Consider the following 14,619-nt stretch of genomic DNA (forward strand, 5'->3'; position numbering starts at 1 on the left):
CTCCAGTTCTATCCATTTACCTCTAAACAACAAAATTTCATTCTTCTTTGTGGGTGAATAAAATTCCATTGTATATAAATACCACATTTTCTTAATCCATTCATCAGTAGTGGGGCATCTTGGCTATTTCCATAATTTAGCTATTGTGAATAATGCTACAATGAACAGGGTGTGCAGGTGCCTTTATTATAATTTGACTTATATTCCTTTGGGTATTTCCCTAGGAGTGGAATTGCTGGATCATATGGCAGTTCTGTTTTTAGTTTTTTGAAGAGCCTCCATACTGTTTTCCATAGTGGTTGCATTAATTTATAGTTCCACCAGCAGTGTACCAGGGTTCCTTTTTCCCACCAACATTTGTTGTTGATTGTGTTCTTGATGGTAGCCTTTCTAACAGGAGTGAAGTGGAACCTTAATGGGGTTTTGATTTGAATTTCTTTTATGGCCAGGGATGTTGAGCATTTCTTCATGTGTTTTTTGTTCATTTGGTGTGTCACATTTATTTATTTATTTATTTATTTATTTTGCAGTACTGGGGTTTGAACTCAGGGCCTCACGCTTGTGAGGCAAGCGCTCTACCACTTGAGCCATTCTGCCAGCCCTTGTTTTTTGTTCATTTGGACATCTTCCTTTGAAAAAGCTCTGTTCAGTTCATTTGCCCATTTCTTCATTGGGTCATTGATTTTTGGGGAGTTTAGTTTTTTGAGCCCCTGTATAATTCTGGTTATTAATTTCTTGTCAGATATAGTTGGCAAAGATTTTCTCCCATTCTGTGGGCAGCCTCTTCCATTTAGTGACCATTTCTTTTGTTGTGCAGAAGCTTTTTAATTTTATGTATTTCCATTTGTCAATCCTTTCTCTTAATTGCTGAGCTGAGCTATTTGAGTTTTATTTAGGAAGTCATTGCCTCTGCCTATTACTTCTAGTGTATTCCCTGTTCTTTCCTGCACTAGATTCAAAGTTTCCAGTATTATATTAAGGTCTTTAATCCACTTTGAATTGATACTTGTACAGGGTTAAAGACATGGGTCTAGTTTAAGTTTTTTGCAGGCAGATATCCAGTTTTCACAATAATGTTTGTTGAAGAGGCTGTCTTTTCTTCATTGTATGTTTTTGACGCCTTTGTCAAAAATCAGGTGGACATAGCCGATTGGATTCATATCTGGGTCTTCTATTCTGTTCCACTGGTCTTCATATCTGTTTTTATGTCTGTACCATGCTGTTTTTATTGCTATGGCTCTGTAGTATAGCTTGAAGTCAGGTATGGTGATACCTCCAGTGTTGCTCTTTTTGCTCAGTATTGCCTTGGGTATTTGTGCTCTTCTGTGCTTCCAAATGAACTTTAGGGTTGATTTGTCAATCTCTGTGATGAATATCATTGGAATTTTGATGGGGATTCCATTGAATATGTAGACTGCTTTTGGTAAAATAGCTATTTTCATGATATTGATTCTGTCAATTCATGAGCATGAGAAATCTTTCCATCTTCTGTAGTCTTCTTTGGTTTCTTTCTTTAATGACTTATAGTTTTCCTTGTAGAGGTCTTCCATATCCTGTAAGTTTATTCCTAGGTATTTTGGGGTTTTTTGAGACTATTGTAAATCGAATTGTTTTCCTATAATCTTTTTCAGTCTGCTCATTGTTGTATAAAAAGGCTACTGACTTTTGTAAATTGATTTTGTATCCTGCTACTTTGCTAACACTGTTTATGATGTCTAGGAGTTTTTGTTGGAGTTTTTCAGTTATAAGATCATGTCATCTGTAAATAGGGTTAGTTTTGACTACTTCCCTTACAATTTGTATTCCTTTTATTTCTTCTTTCTGTCTTTTTGTTCTGGCTAGGAATTCCAAGACTATGTTGAATAAGTGTTGAGAGTGGACACCCTTATTTCATTTCTGATTTTAGAGAAAATAGTTTCAGTTTTTCCCCATTTAATATGATGTTAGCTATAGGATTGTCATATGTAGCCTTTTTTCTGATGAGGTACATTCCTTTTATTCCTAGTTTCAATAGAGCTTTTATTATGAAGGATGTTGAATTTTGTGAAAAGCTTTTTCTGCATCTATTGGTATGATCATATGGTTTTTGTCTTTGCTTCTGTTAATATGCTGTATTAATTTAATGATTTATGTATGTCGAATCATTCCTGCATCTCTGGGATGAAACAGATTTGATTATGGTATATGGTATTTTTGATATGTTGTTGGATTCAGTTTGCCAATACTTTATTGTGAATTTTTGCATCTAAGTTCATTGAAGAGATTGGCCTGTAATTCTTTTTATTGTATCCTTGTCTGGTTTTGGGATGGTGTAATACTGGCTCCATGGAATGAGTTTGGCAGTGTTCCTTCCCTTTCTATTTTGTGGAAAAGTCTGAGGAATTTTGGTAGTAGTTCTTTAAAGTTCTGGTAGAATTCAGCTGTGAATCTGTCAGGTCCTGGATTTTTCTTTTTTGGGAAACTATATTGCTGTTTTAATTTTATTGCTTGCTATAGATCTGTTTAGGTGATTAATATCCTCTTGGTTCAATTTTGGATGGTCATATGTGTCTAGAAATTTGTATATTTCTTCTAGATTTTCCAATTTATTTGAATATAGGTTCTCAAAGTAGTCCCTATGATTCCCTGGCTTTTCTTGGTATTCATTGTGATCTCCCTTTTTCATTTCTAATTTTATTAATTTTGGTCTTTCCCCCCCCTCATATTGGTCAGATAAGCCAGGGGTTTGTCAATCTTATTTATCTTTTCAAAGAACCAGCTTTTTGTTTTGTTGATTCTTTGTATGGCTTTTTGGGTCTCTATTTCATTGATTTTGGTCTCTATTTTTATGATTTCTCTCCTTCTGCTGGTTTTGGGTTCAGCTTGTTCTTGTTTTTCTAGGAGTTTGAGATGCTGCATTAGGTCGTTTATGTGAGACCTTTCTGTGTTTTTAATGTATGCATTCATTGCTATAAACTTTCTCCTTAGGACTGCTTTTGCTGTGTACCTTAGGTTCTGGTAGGTTGTACATTCATTCTCATTAAATTCCAGGAACTTTTTGATTACCTCCCTTATTTCTTCAGTGACCCACTGATCATGGAGCAATGTATTGTTCAGACTCCCGGTCTTTGAGTATTTCCTGCTGTTGGTTTTATTGTTGAGTTCTAGTTTTATTATGTTGTGGTCAGACAGTATGGAGGGGGATAGTTCAATTTTCTTAATATTTGTTAAGATGTGCTTTGTGACCTAAAATATGATCTACTTTGGAGAAAATTCTATGAGCTGCTGAGAAGAATGTATATTGTGCTGTTGTAGGATGGACCACTCTGTAAATGTCTCTTAGGTCCATTTGACCAATGGTGTCATTCAATTCTAGAGTTTCTTTGTAGATTTTTTTTTTTTGTCTGGATGACCTATCTATTGGTGATAGAGGAGTATTGAAATCTCCTACCACCACTAGGTTGGGGTTTATCTGTGTTTTTAAGTCCAGTAGTATATGTTTAATGACATTGGGTACACTGACACTGGGTTCATATAAGTTAACAATTATTATTTCCTCTTGATGTATTGCTCCTTTTATTAGTATGAAGTGACCTTCTTTGTCTCTTCTGACTAAGTTTGAAATCTATTTTATCTAATATAAGTATTGCTACTCCTGCCTATTTTGGGGGGCCAATAGTTTGGCCCTTTCACCCTATGGTGGTGACTGTTTCTGTCTATAAGGTGGGTTTCTTATAAACAACAAATTGTCAGGTCTTCATTTTTAATACAGTTTTGCCAACTGATGTCTTTTGATGGGGGAGGTGAGGCCATTAACATTCAATGTTGATATGGAGAGGTAAGTGGTGATTCCTGCCATGTAGTTGTTTTTGTTGTATAAGGGTTTGTGTATGTGCAACTGATTCTGTGCTACTCTCTGATTACTTATCTGATCTTCTCTTAAGGTTTCATAATTCCAATCCTTTCATGGCTATATTTGTTTTCATCTTCTGTATGTAGGATTCCTTTCAGAATCTTGTGTTGGTTTAGTGGTCATATGTTATTTTAGTTTCCGTTTTTATTCCTTCTTCAACTTTGAGGCATATCTTTCTTGAGATTTGGGAAATTTTCTGCTATTATTTTGTTGAATATTATCTATGCCTTTGGCTTGCACATATTCCCCTTCTTTGATGCTCATGATTTTCAGATTTGGGCTTTCGATGTAGTCACAGAGAGTTTGTGCATATTCCTTTCATAGCTCTTGAGTCTTTTGTCATAGAATCATTCTGTTTTTCTTTAATGTAATATCTATTTTATCTATTTTGTCTTTGGGCCCTGAAATTCTGTTTTCCACTTGTTCCAGTCTGCCTAAGTGGCTTTCAACTGTATTTTTTATTTGACTTAAGGAGTTTTTTTATTTCCAGGATTTCTGTTTGATTTTTTTTTTGAGATTTTCCATATCTTTGTCAAACTCCTCTTTCATGTCTTGTGATATGTTCTATATTTCATTTATCTCTTTTTGTTACAATCGCCTTAGTTTTATTTCAGTTTGTTGAAATCCTCTTTGAGTTCATTTAGTTGTTTCTGTGTCTTCTTGAGATTTTTTTTTTACTCTGTGTTCTCTTGGGATTTATTAAGTTATTTTTGTATGTCCTCTTTATGCTTATTGGCTGTTCTTATCATCATTCTTTTGACATCAGCAACTGGGGAGTCATCTCCTTCACTTTCCACCAAATCCTCTATTATGTTGTCAGTCACATTTCCCTGCCTTCTTTTTCTCCTCATGTTTCTGTTTTGTGCTTTGCTCATGTGTTGTTGGTTAGTTAGTTGTGGATTTTAATCATCTGTTATCTTTCCTTGACTTAATTTGTATTCTCTGATTAGCTTGGTTGTTAGCTAGGTTGTAATATTTCTGTTCACTGACCTGGAGGTGTAACTTATCTCAGATTCGATGCCAAACTAGTTAGTTACATGATATATTAAAAATCATTGGCAATATTATCTATAAACAATGTAATACCATGTTTTAAAGCACACAACAGAGGTCTATTTTTAAATAGACTGTTTTCATATGGTATGATTTCATATGGCCTGTGAACTAAAAATGACTTCAACGTTTTTAAAAGGAATTTTTAAAAAAAGAATTTTCAACAGTGATATTATGTGGTCCTACAAAACCCAAAATATTTATGGAAGAAGTTTGGCAGCCTCTCTACTCTATGTCTCCTCTCTGTGCTGGCTTAGCTACTGTTGCAAAGATCAAATGAAACAATGGTGATGGGAGTGTCTTTTTAATGTTTTTTTTAGTTTATAATAGCTGTATAAGGGGTTTCTTTGTGACATAAATATAAAACTTTTTTTTTGGTGGGCCTGGGGTATGAACTCAGGGATGCTTGCAAAGCAGGCACTCTACCACTTGATCCATACCTCCAGCCTATGACCCTTATTGGCCCTCTTCCCTGTTTAGAAAAATTTAGAGATCCCTAGGCTCTGATCTGCCTTAAGAGAAGATGTTGCCTGCTGCTAGGCTATGTGAGGTATTTCTTTTTCTATTTCACCTCCCATCTTATTATTCTGTCACCCACCTTATTGTAAGGAATTCAGACATAATTAAACTTCAATTGAGGAGAAAAAACATAACCCCCAAAATAATCTTGGGAAGCTAAAACATGCCCCACCTGCAAAACTTCAGCACCTCTATGATGAGCCCTGAACACAAACACCTTCCTCTTCTGAGCTCAATTTAGGCCTTTGCTTTTCCTCCCAGCCTCTTGGCATTTGAAGCTGTTAATTTCCTTGGAAATGCTTGCTTCTGATCTCCCCAATGTCTTCTGCTCCCCTCTTTTTCTCCATGTTCCCATGGTATTCAACACTAGCAAAAATCAATAAACATTAAGTAATAAAGATAAAAATAGAGCAATCTACCAATTTCCCTCCAATTTGTTTCCTAGTATCAGATATGCATACTTTTCCCTGTAACAAATCCATTTCTTTCCCCAGCATGTTCTCCTAGGCATTATAAAAAAAAAAAAAAGATAGCTCCTGGTCTTCTCGCTTCTCTTTCTCTCTTATGTTGTCAAGACAGCCTTTCTTCTTTATAGATTTCCATTCTGTCTCAAAGTTTTCTTCACAAACTCTTTCACCCCAAAAGCAACCCAATCCAGAGCTCTCCACCAAGATGCCATGACTTCACTCTGATCTTTAGCATCAGCCTGGTTCAAGAGCTGACCAGCAGCCATCCTTGCTCCTTGTTTGTCCTCAAAGGGAGATAAAGCAGACCCAGACCCTGTCGTAACTCAGATGTGGTTTGTCTCCATCTTAATGAAGGGAAAGTGGACTCCTGCCTGTTTAGACCCTTAGCCTTGTCTCTCTAGCATGGTTGCAGTATGCTACCAAGGGGTTCCCCCATATGTAGACCCCTTCTCCTTCCTCAAATCATTCACCGCTCTACAGTAAGAGAACTTGCCCCCAAACACAAATCCCATGTGAGTCATTTCCCTATGTAAACGCCAAGTGAAATCAGGGCAACTATCTCAGAGGGTTGTTGTGTGGACTGAAATAGTTAGCATAGCAGCCAGGCACATACTTGGTACTCAATTAGCATCCATTATTTTTATTATGGCAGGTATGCAGTTTGTATGCATTAAATAAATGAATGACTGAATCTATTATCTCATTTGATCTCAATAGCAATTGTTCCTCTACCTTTCCCCATTATATACATTCCAAGTTAGCCAGAAAGGGATTCTTTTCCCCATTTTACAGATGAGGAAATTGGGAATAAATGAATGAATTAATTAAAAATGAATAGATTAATTAATATCTGACCCACCCAGCCTGCTGTCTCTCAACTCCTTCCAGCAACCATAGATAGGCTGTTTGTCTGGGTTGCTGGAGTCCTAGACCATGTAGAGTGGTCCTGGCTTTCTCTCCAGCTTCCCAGTTCCACAGGATTGTGTCCAGAACTCATCATGAGTTGCTCTGTGATTGGCACATCTGTGACTGGCAGGTGCTCCTGGAGTTTGTAAACACAGGCCCTGCTGGGCTCTACCCCAAAGCTCATGGCTTCCCAGAACTGGCCCCAGTTCCTCTTCAGCTACTACTCTTTCTATAAGACCTCTGTAAGCCCTACTGCCCCTTCTGGTAAGCCCAGGACCAGGAGAGGTCCTACTTTCACATTTGCTGTAACACCCACAGGGCGATTTCTGTGTGTGGCAGGCACTTTCTTTTCCCCTCTAGCCTAACCTCAAGCCTTCTCCTGAGGCTTCAGTGTTTTCAGCACATACCCAGTTTCCCACTGAAGCTCGGGAAGGGCAGGTTCTCACAACAGCAAGACTTGAATCTGCCTCCCTGAATGGCCTCTGCCTGGGAGTAAAATGCTTTAGTACAGTGGTATCCTCCTTACCCACAGTGGAGATGTCTGTAGCTTCAGTTACTCGCAGCCAACCTCAGTCTGAAAATACTAAATGGAAAACTTAGAAATAAACAATTCATAAGTTGTAAGTGACTTTTATTACAGTAGGCTGTGCTAGGATAATTGTTCTATTTTATTAGTAATTGTTGTAAATCTCTTACTATGCTCAGTTTACAAGCTGAACTTGTATGTAGCATAGGAAAAGCCTTGTATATACAGGATACTGTCTGATTGCCACTTGCAGGCAACCATTGGCCATCTTGGAATGTATCCCCTGCAGATGTGGGGATGACTGTATTTGCTTGTGTGAGCTTCCCTACACCCTTATGTTGTGGGCATGATCCCTGGTTGGCAGATGTAGGGAGTGAGACTCAGGGTAATGGGAAGGGTAGAGTTGGAAGGTTCAAAGGTAAAAACTTACACCTTTGGGCTTTAGAAACAACGTTGGAGGGGCTGGGCATGTAGTGCATGCCTGTAATCCTAGCTACTTGGAAGATAGAAATTGGTAAGATCTCTATTCAAGGCCAGCCAAGGCAAAAAAGTTAGCAAAGTCCGTCTCAACAAACAAGCTGGGCATGGTTGTGCATGTCTGGGCTCCCAGACAGAGTTAGGAGGATTGTGTTTCCAGGTCGGCTCTGAACAAAAAGGTAGACCCATCTGAAAAGTAACTAAACCAAAAAGCACTGGAAGCATGACTGAAGCAGTAGAGTGTCAGCCTAGCTATTACAAGGCCCTGAGTTCAAACACTGGTACTGTTCCTCCTCCCCCAAAGAAAGAAACAAAGCTGGAAATTACCACAGAATGGAGGGCCCTAGGTGGAATTCATCTTTGCTGCTTTTGTACCACATACATGGTTCCATTTGCTTCCTATCAACTACAAGTTTACTTGTGTCCATATCTGCCTCTCCTACTTGACTGTGTCAAATGAATGGGGTTAATGACTTACTTGGATTCCTGTCCCAGTCCTAGCACATGGCCAAGGATGAAAGATAAGCATCTGAGAAGCCCAAAGTAGACAGCATGCCTAGAGGTAAAGAATGGGTAGAAGGGAGATATGGGGACCCTGTCATGGAGGGCCCAGCAGGTCATAGTGAGGGGCTACATTGAATTCTAGGTGCAAAAGGAAACCACTGAAAGCTTTTGAGCAGGGTCCTTATCTGACATAAAATGTCATTCTGTGGAGTGTGGGGAGCCATTGGAAGGGGAGAGGAAGAATCAAGAAACCTGGTTAGGTGCTTTCCCATCAGGCCAGGCCAGAGCCTGATTTCAGGCTTGAGTGGGCATCAGAACCCCCTGCAGGGCTTGATAAAATACAGTTTGCTGACACCACCCCCAGAGTTTCTGATTCACAGGGCACAGGCTTGTGCATTTCTATGGAGGTTGATACTGCTGGTCCCTAAGCACCAGTGATTCAGAGAAGTAGGGGAGTGAAAGATGAGTAAGACACAGTCTTGTCCTCAGGGAGTACTCCTCTCATGTGAGCACTATGGTAACAGTACAGTTCTAGAGGGGCAGATGCAGGTCCCTTGTAGGAGCCCAGGAAAGACATCTTCCCCAGTGTGCGGTAGAAGAGAAGCTTAGGGGAAGTTTCTAGAACAGGAACTCTTGAGTGGAGTTATCCTAGTTAAATGGCAAGTGACCAGATGAGGGAGGTCTCTGAGAAGGATAGGAAGAAGACATTATTCAAGGCTGAAGATGTGGTCCAGGAGGTAGAAAATAGCAACTTGTGTTTGAATAGTTGGGTCTGAGAGAACCAAACCATGAATCATACTATGAAAGGCTTTGTTTTCTTCAGATTAAGGAGCTTGGACTTTATCCTGTACAGAAAACTTTAAATTAAAGTGTTCAAACTTTAATTTTGGTAGTACTAGGGTTTGAACTCAGGGTTTAGCAATTGCTAGGCAGGCATGCTATTGCTTGAGCCATGCCTCTAGCCCTCTTTGCTCTGGTTATTTTAAAGATAGGTGCTCACTTTTGTCCAGACCAGCTTGATCACAATCCCCACCATCTCTGGGATGGCAGGCATGCATCATCACACCCAGCTTTTTTCCATTGAGATGGGAGTCTTGTGAATTTTTGCCTGGACTGGCCAGGAATTGCTATCCTCCCAATCCTCCCAAGTAGCTAGGATTATAGGCATGAGCCACCAGTGCTTATGTTATGTTATGTTATGTTATGATGTTATTTACAGTACTGGAGATTGAAGCCAGGGCCTCGAGCATACTAGGCAGCTCTACCACTTGAGCCATGTACCTAGTCCTTTTGCTTTGTATCTTGTTTTTCATATAGGATCTCCTTACTTTGCCTGGGCTGAACTCAAACTGTCAACCTTCCTGTCTCTGCCTCTAGAGTAGTTGGATTATAGATGTGAATCATCATGCCCTGCTGGTTTGCAGACTTTGGAGGGGAAAGAGGTAGTCACAAACCCTCTGAGAGTCTGACCAAAGTTAACATGTACATGAACAGAGCTAGGGCATATACTTCAGGGTGTTCATAAATTCCCCAAAGCCTTTCCATAAACTTTGAGTAGAGAATCACTGAAGTTTTAAGCAGAGAGTCAGCCTAGTTGGATTTTTATTTTAGAAGGATCTCACAGTCTTTGTAAAGAATGGATTTGATTGGGAGTAACTGGGTACGGAAAAGCTGGGTTTCAACAGCATAGGTCATGCAGATAGGGAAAAATTTGACACCTGTAGGCAAATATTAGGTTGGGGAATGTCACCGTTGGACTTACTTTTTAGCAAGGACACTCAATTCAAAAAGCATCAGTTGAGGCCTTATTTGCCTGGTTTGAATGTAGGCAGTGCAGGCAAAGCAAGCAAGAACAAACCATCTCCACCCTCACCCACATACTGGAATCTGCTGGTCATCAGGCAGTTGGGCCCAGATACAGCCATGCCTTTGAGGGCTGGAGGCCAAGGACGTGGAGAAAGGCAGCACTCTGATGACTAGGGAGAGGCCATGGGGCAGAGCAGAGTAGTGAGTTCCTGGGAAGCTGCCGGAGTGTCATTCCTTCCAGACGTTTTGCAACAGCACCAGGAAGCAGACAGAGCTAAGATGATTATCTCCTTTGTATAGATGGGAAACCAAAGGCCAGAGAAGGGAAGGCCTGACAAAAGATATGTAGCAAACACCAGGGCAAAACTAGGGCTAGAACACTAAGAATGCTTGACTCCCATATCAGTGTCTTGCCTTAGGCTGGCCCTGGTGCAAAGTCTGCCTTGACCACTTCTGGTGGCTCTAAAATTCTATAATTCTCTCATTCTTACTCATTGACTTCTATCAAAAGCTCTCCAACATTTTTGGACTCTTTATATATACCTGCCTTTGTACCCTCTCTCTCTCTTTCTCCCCTCTCTTTTTTGGTACTGGGTTTGAGGTCAGAGCCTTGCACTTGCTAGGCAAGTGCTCTTGAGCCACACCCCAGCCTCTTTTTGTTTAAGATTATTTTTCAGATAAGGTCTTGCTTTTTGCCCTGGGCTGTGTTCTTCCTACCTGTGGCTTTCCACATAGCTGGGATTGCAGGCATGAGCCACCATGTCTAGCTATCTTAATCTTTAAAGCAAAAGAATTTCTTTAAAGATTCTCCAAATCTTTTTTGTTCTCTGAACGTTCTATGATGGTTTCTAAAACCCCAAGTCCTGCCCCAGCTCTGATGTGACCACATGCTTCTCACCAGCCCAACTCCTTTTATGTAATAATATTAACAACAATAATTAACATCTTTTATTTCTTCCCTTGGACCAAGCACTGATCTAAACACTTTGAAGCCTCAAAACAACTTTATAAGGCAATTAGTATTATCACCCCATTTTATAGATGAGAAAACTAGAAATACACAGAAACATTGCATACTTAATGTAAGGTCATACACCTAGTAAACTGTGGAACCAGAGTTTAAACATAAGCAAGCCACCTCAGAGTTCTTGCTCCTTGGCCCTGGGAAATGAATAGTGAAGAGTTAAAAGTACAGGGAGGGTATGAGAATAGCCAAGTGAGTTCCCAGTGATGGGAGGCTCCTTGGTGAAATTTTCTATCCTTATTCCCATTCTACAGGTTGTATTGGACTCATGCTACCTCCTACCTATAAGGAGACACACTTACAAGAATTCGTTTGTTGGCTTCTGAAAGGCCTTACCAGACTTAGCAACCAAAAATACAGGAAACCTGGTTATATTTGAATTCAGATAAACAGTGAATTTTTTCTCAGTATAATTAAATTCTGTGCAAAATTTGGGATGTACTCATGTCAAAAAAAGTTTCACTGTTTATTTGAAATTCAAATTAAACAGGGCATCTTGTATTTTACATGCAAACTTACTTTCAGTGTGACAAATAAGGACAGGTAATAGAGGTTCTCCTCTAGAAGACTGAATGGTGTGATTATTGCTTTGCTCAATTGATCCAGAAGTTTGACATGAAAGGCTTGGCCAAATTAGTTTCAACAGTATTGCAATGGGAAAGTCCTTTGTGGCCTCCAACATCACCTGTAAGGTTCTGGAAAAGCCCTCTGACATGGAGCAGAACTCCTTGGGATGATGGGAATAGGCTTGCCTATGGCTGGCAGTGTCCCTGGCTCAATTTCTAAAGCCCTTCAATGGTCTTTGCTTTGCTCCCTGCTCACAACTCCACCCAAAATACTCAGGGCCTTTCTAGGGCATCTGAATCTTCAAATACTAATTCCTCCTTCACCTGAACCTCAGTAATCTCTTTACGGTAATTAGAGAAAAATTAAGAAAAGCATATAGTAGATTCTCAATAGAATTGACCTTTCTGCTTTCCCTTTGTCATCTCACAACCAGGAATCAAAGTAGGTCATTTTCTTGGGTTTTCCTCAGAGAGAGTGTTAGAGAGTACTAGGAGAAGAATAACAACCCTCAAAGGATTGCCTGACCTTAACAACATGTTATGAATTCCCAAAAACCTCCCCCAGGAAATCAGTTTTGAAATCTAAATACGTGGGGTTACTCCACATCGTAGACATCTGTGCTAAAGCTTGCTTTACTTATGGCAGATATCCCAGACAGGCACTTTAGCTTGAACAGACCTTCATCTTCTCATCATAGGCTGACCCCAAACCTTCCTCTCCCCCACATTCCCCAACCACGTCCCACCCATGCCCTGTGTCGAGTGGTTTCTATCATCCGTGCACGTATGAGCTCATTGGGAAACTGGCCCCTCACATGCTTTCAATCTGCTTTGTCTTCCCCGATTACCAAGATGTCCCAGGCCAAATCACATTGAGATGAAATGCATTTGGGTGGGTATGCCTTGTGTGCCTCAGCAGAAATGTTAGAACAGCCGCACAGAGCATAGCTGAGACATGCACAAATGCAGATCACATCTCAAAGCAAAGGGAGCCTGGAAAGTGAATGATAGTGGTATCCAAAAATGTATACATTTGTGTGGCAAAGACCACAGTAGTTCCTTAAAGAGGAGAACTCATTCAAAAAGGATTTAGAATAGAGCAAAAGAAAACCTTCCTGGTTTCTATAGCTTGTGGGCTGAAGAACAATATTCTTTTCCTCCTTGCCATTCCCAAGTTACGGGGTATCTCACTGTGGGTCTGTGAAGGACAGGGTCCCAGCTCTATTTTTTTCTGAACTTTTTCTTAACAGAAGCTGCTAAACTGACTTTCACCAACCAGACATGCCATTGACTGTCAGCTGTTGCTAAGATATGCTTATCGCCATCATCTTCATCATCCCCATAGCTGAGGCTCATGGATCATTTATTTTGTGCTAAGAACTTTGCTAAATATTCTACATGATGGATCTCATTTAATTGTATAATGATCTCAGTATATTTTCCATCTCCATTTTAAAGGCAAGGAAGTCGAGGTTTAACAAGTCGAGGTTTAACAAGTCGAGCCCTGTGCCCATATAGGTAATCACTGGGAAAATTGGTATTTAAAGCCCAGACTAGTCAAATCAAGGCCAGCACACTTAGCTCTGGTGCACTTTGCTCTCAATGGTCCAGGGCACTGTGCTTCAGGTCATGTTTGAGGCACCTGGTTACTACTTGATGCAGGAAATTAGAGAGATTCATCTTTTAGGGCATCTGCTCAAAACTGGGGATGGGCAGAGTTGATCCATTTGTACTCTTTAAACTTCCCTGGTCTAGGAAGGCATTTATGTGAGTATGAGCTGCTTTGAAGAGACAAGAGAACATAGAGTAAAGTGGACAAAAACTTAGAAGTCAAATAGCTAGATTTAAATTACAGCTCAGAATCTCATCAGCTGTGTAAACTTGGGCCAGATAACTTTCTTTTCCAAATCTTAATTTTCTCACCTATAAAATAGGCGTAATTATATTTCCCTCGCAAGATTGATGTGAGTTTACTACAAAAATGTAGACTGCTGTTATAGTCTGAATGTCTGTGTCCCCCAAAATTCATATGATGAAATCTAGTCGTCAAGGTGATGGTGTCAAGATATGAGGCTCTTGCCAGGTGACATGGGGAAAAAAGGATGGAAGGTAATCTCATCCTGGAAGAAAGACTGTTTGCCTGCCCCTTCTATGTGAGAACCCTATGTGAGTGCCATCTATGAAGCAGAAAGCACTCATGAGACACTGAATTAGCTCGTATCTTGAGAGCTTGTTTGGAGGTTCTATCAGGGGAAGGCAGCTACTCATATACCCTTGACCAATGAATGATTCTCCTCTCTATTGGTGATAGTTGTCCTCTTTGACCAAGCACGCAACTTCAGGAAGGACACATGGAGTGGTGACTAAGGAAGGGGACACACACCTAGCCAGCCAGATCAGCCGAATCAATGCTGACAATTGATGGGTGACAGATGTCACAGCCAGCTTGCCCTCACATCTTCAGCTGGCATCTCGATCTTGGACCTTCTAGCCTCTAGCATTGTAAGCAATAAACTTCTATCGTTTATAAATTGCCTAGATTAAGGTATTTTGTTTTAGCAGCCCAATGGACTAAGATACCTGTGTTTAGGCATCCATTTTATTGAGTAGCTTTCATATGCATGGGCTATTAATATCTTAATAAATGTCCATTCCCTTCTTTTAATAACAAGGATTCTATATTACAGGTATTATATCAACAAGACATAGCACAGAGCCTGGACATAATATGTGCTTATTAAATGTAGAGTATATAATGATTGCATAAATTAATGACTGAATAAAAAATTAATATGTATGTCAGCTTTTGATCTATCATGAAGAAAAATAAAGTGAGGAGATGAGGATAGAAAGAGAGGGGATAATGTATAATTTATATG

Source organism: Castor canadensis, chromosome 7, assembly GCF_047511655.1.
Source record: "Castor canadensis chromosome 7, mCasCan1.hap1v2, whole genome shotgun sequence".
Classification (NCBI taxonomy): domain Eukaryota; kingdom Metazoa; phylum Chordata; class Mammalia; order Rodentia; family Castoridae; genus Castor; species Castor canadensis.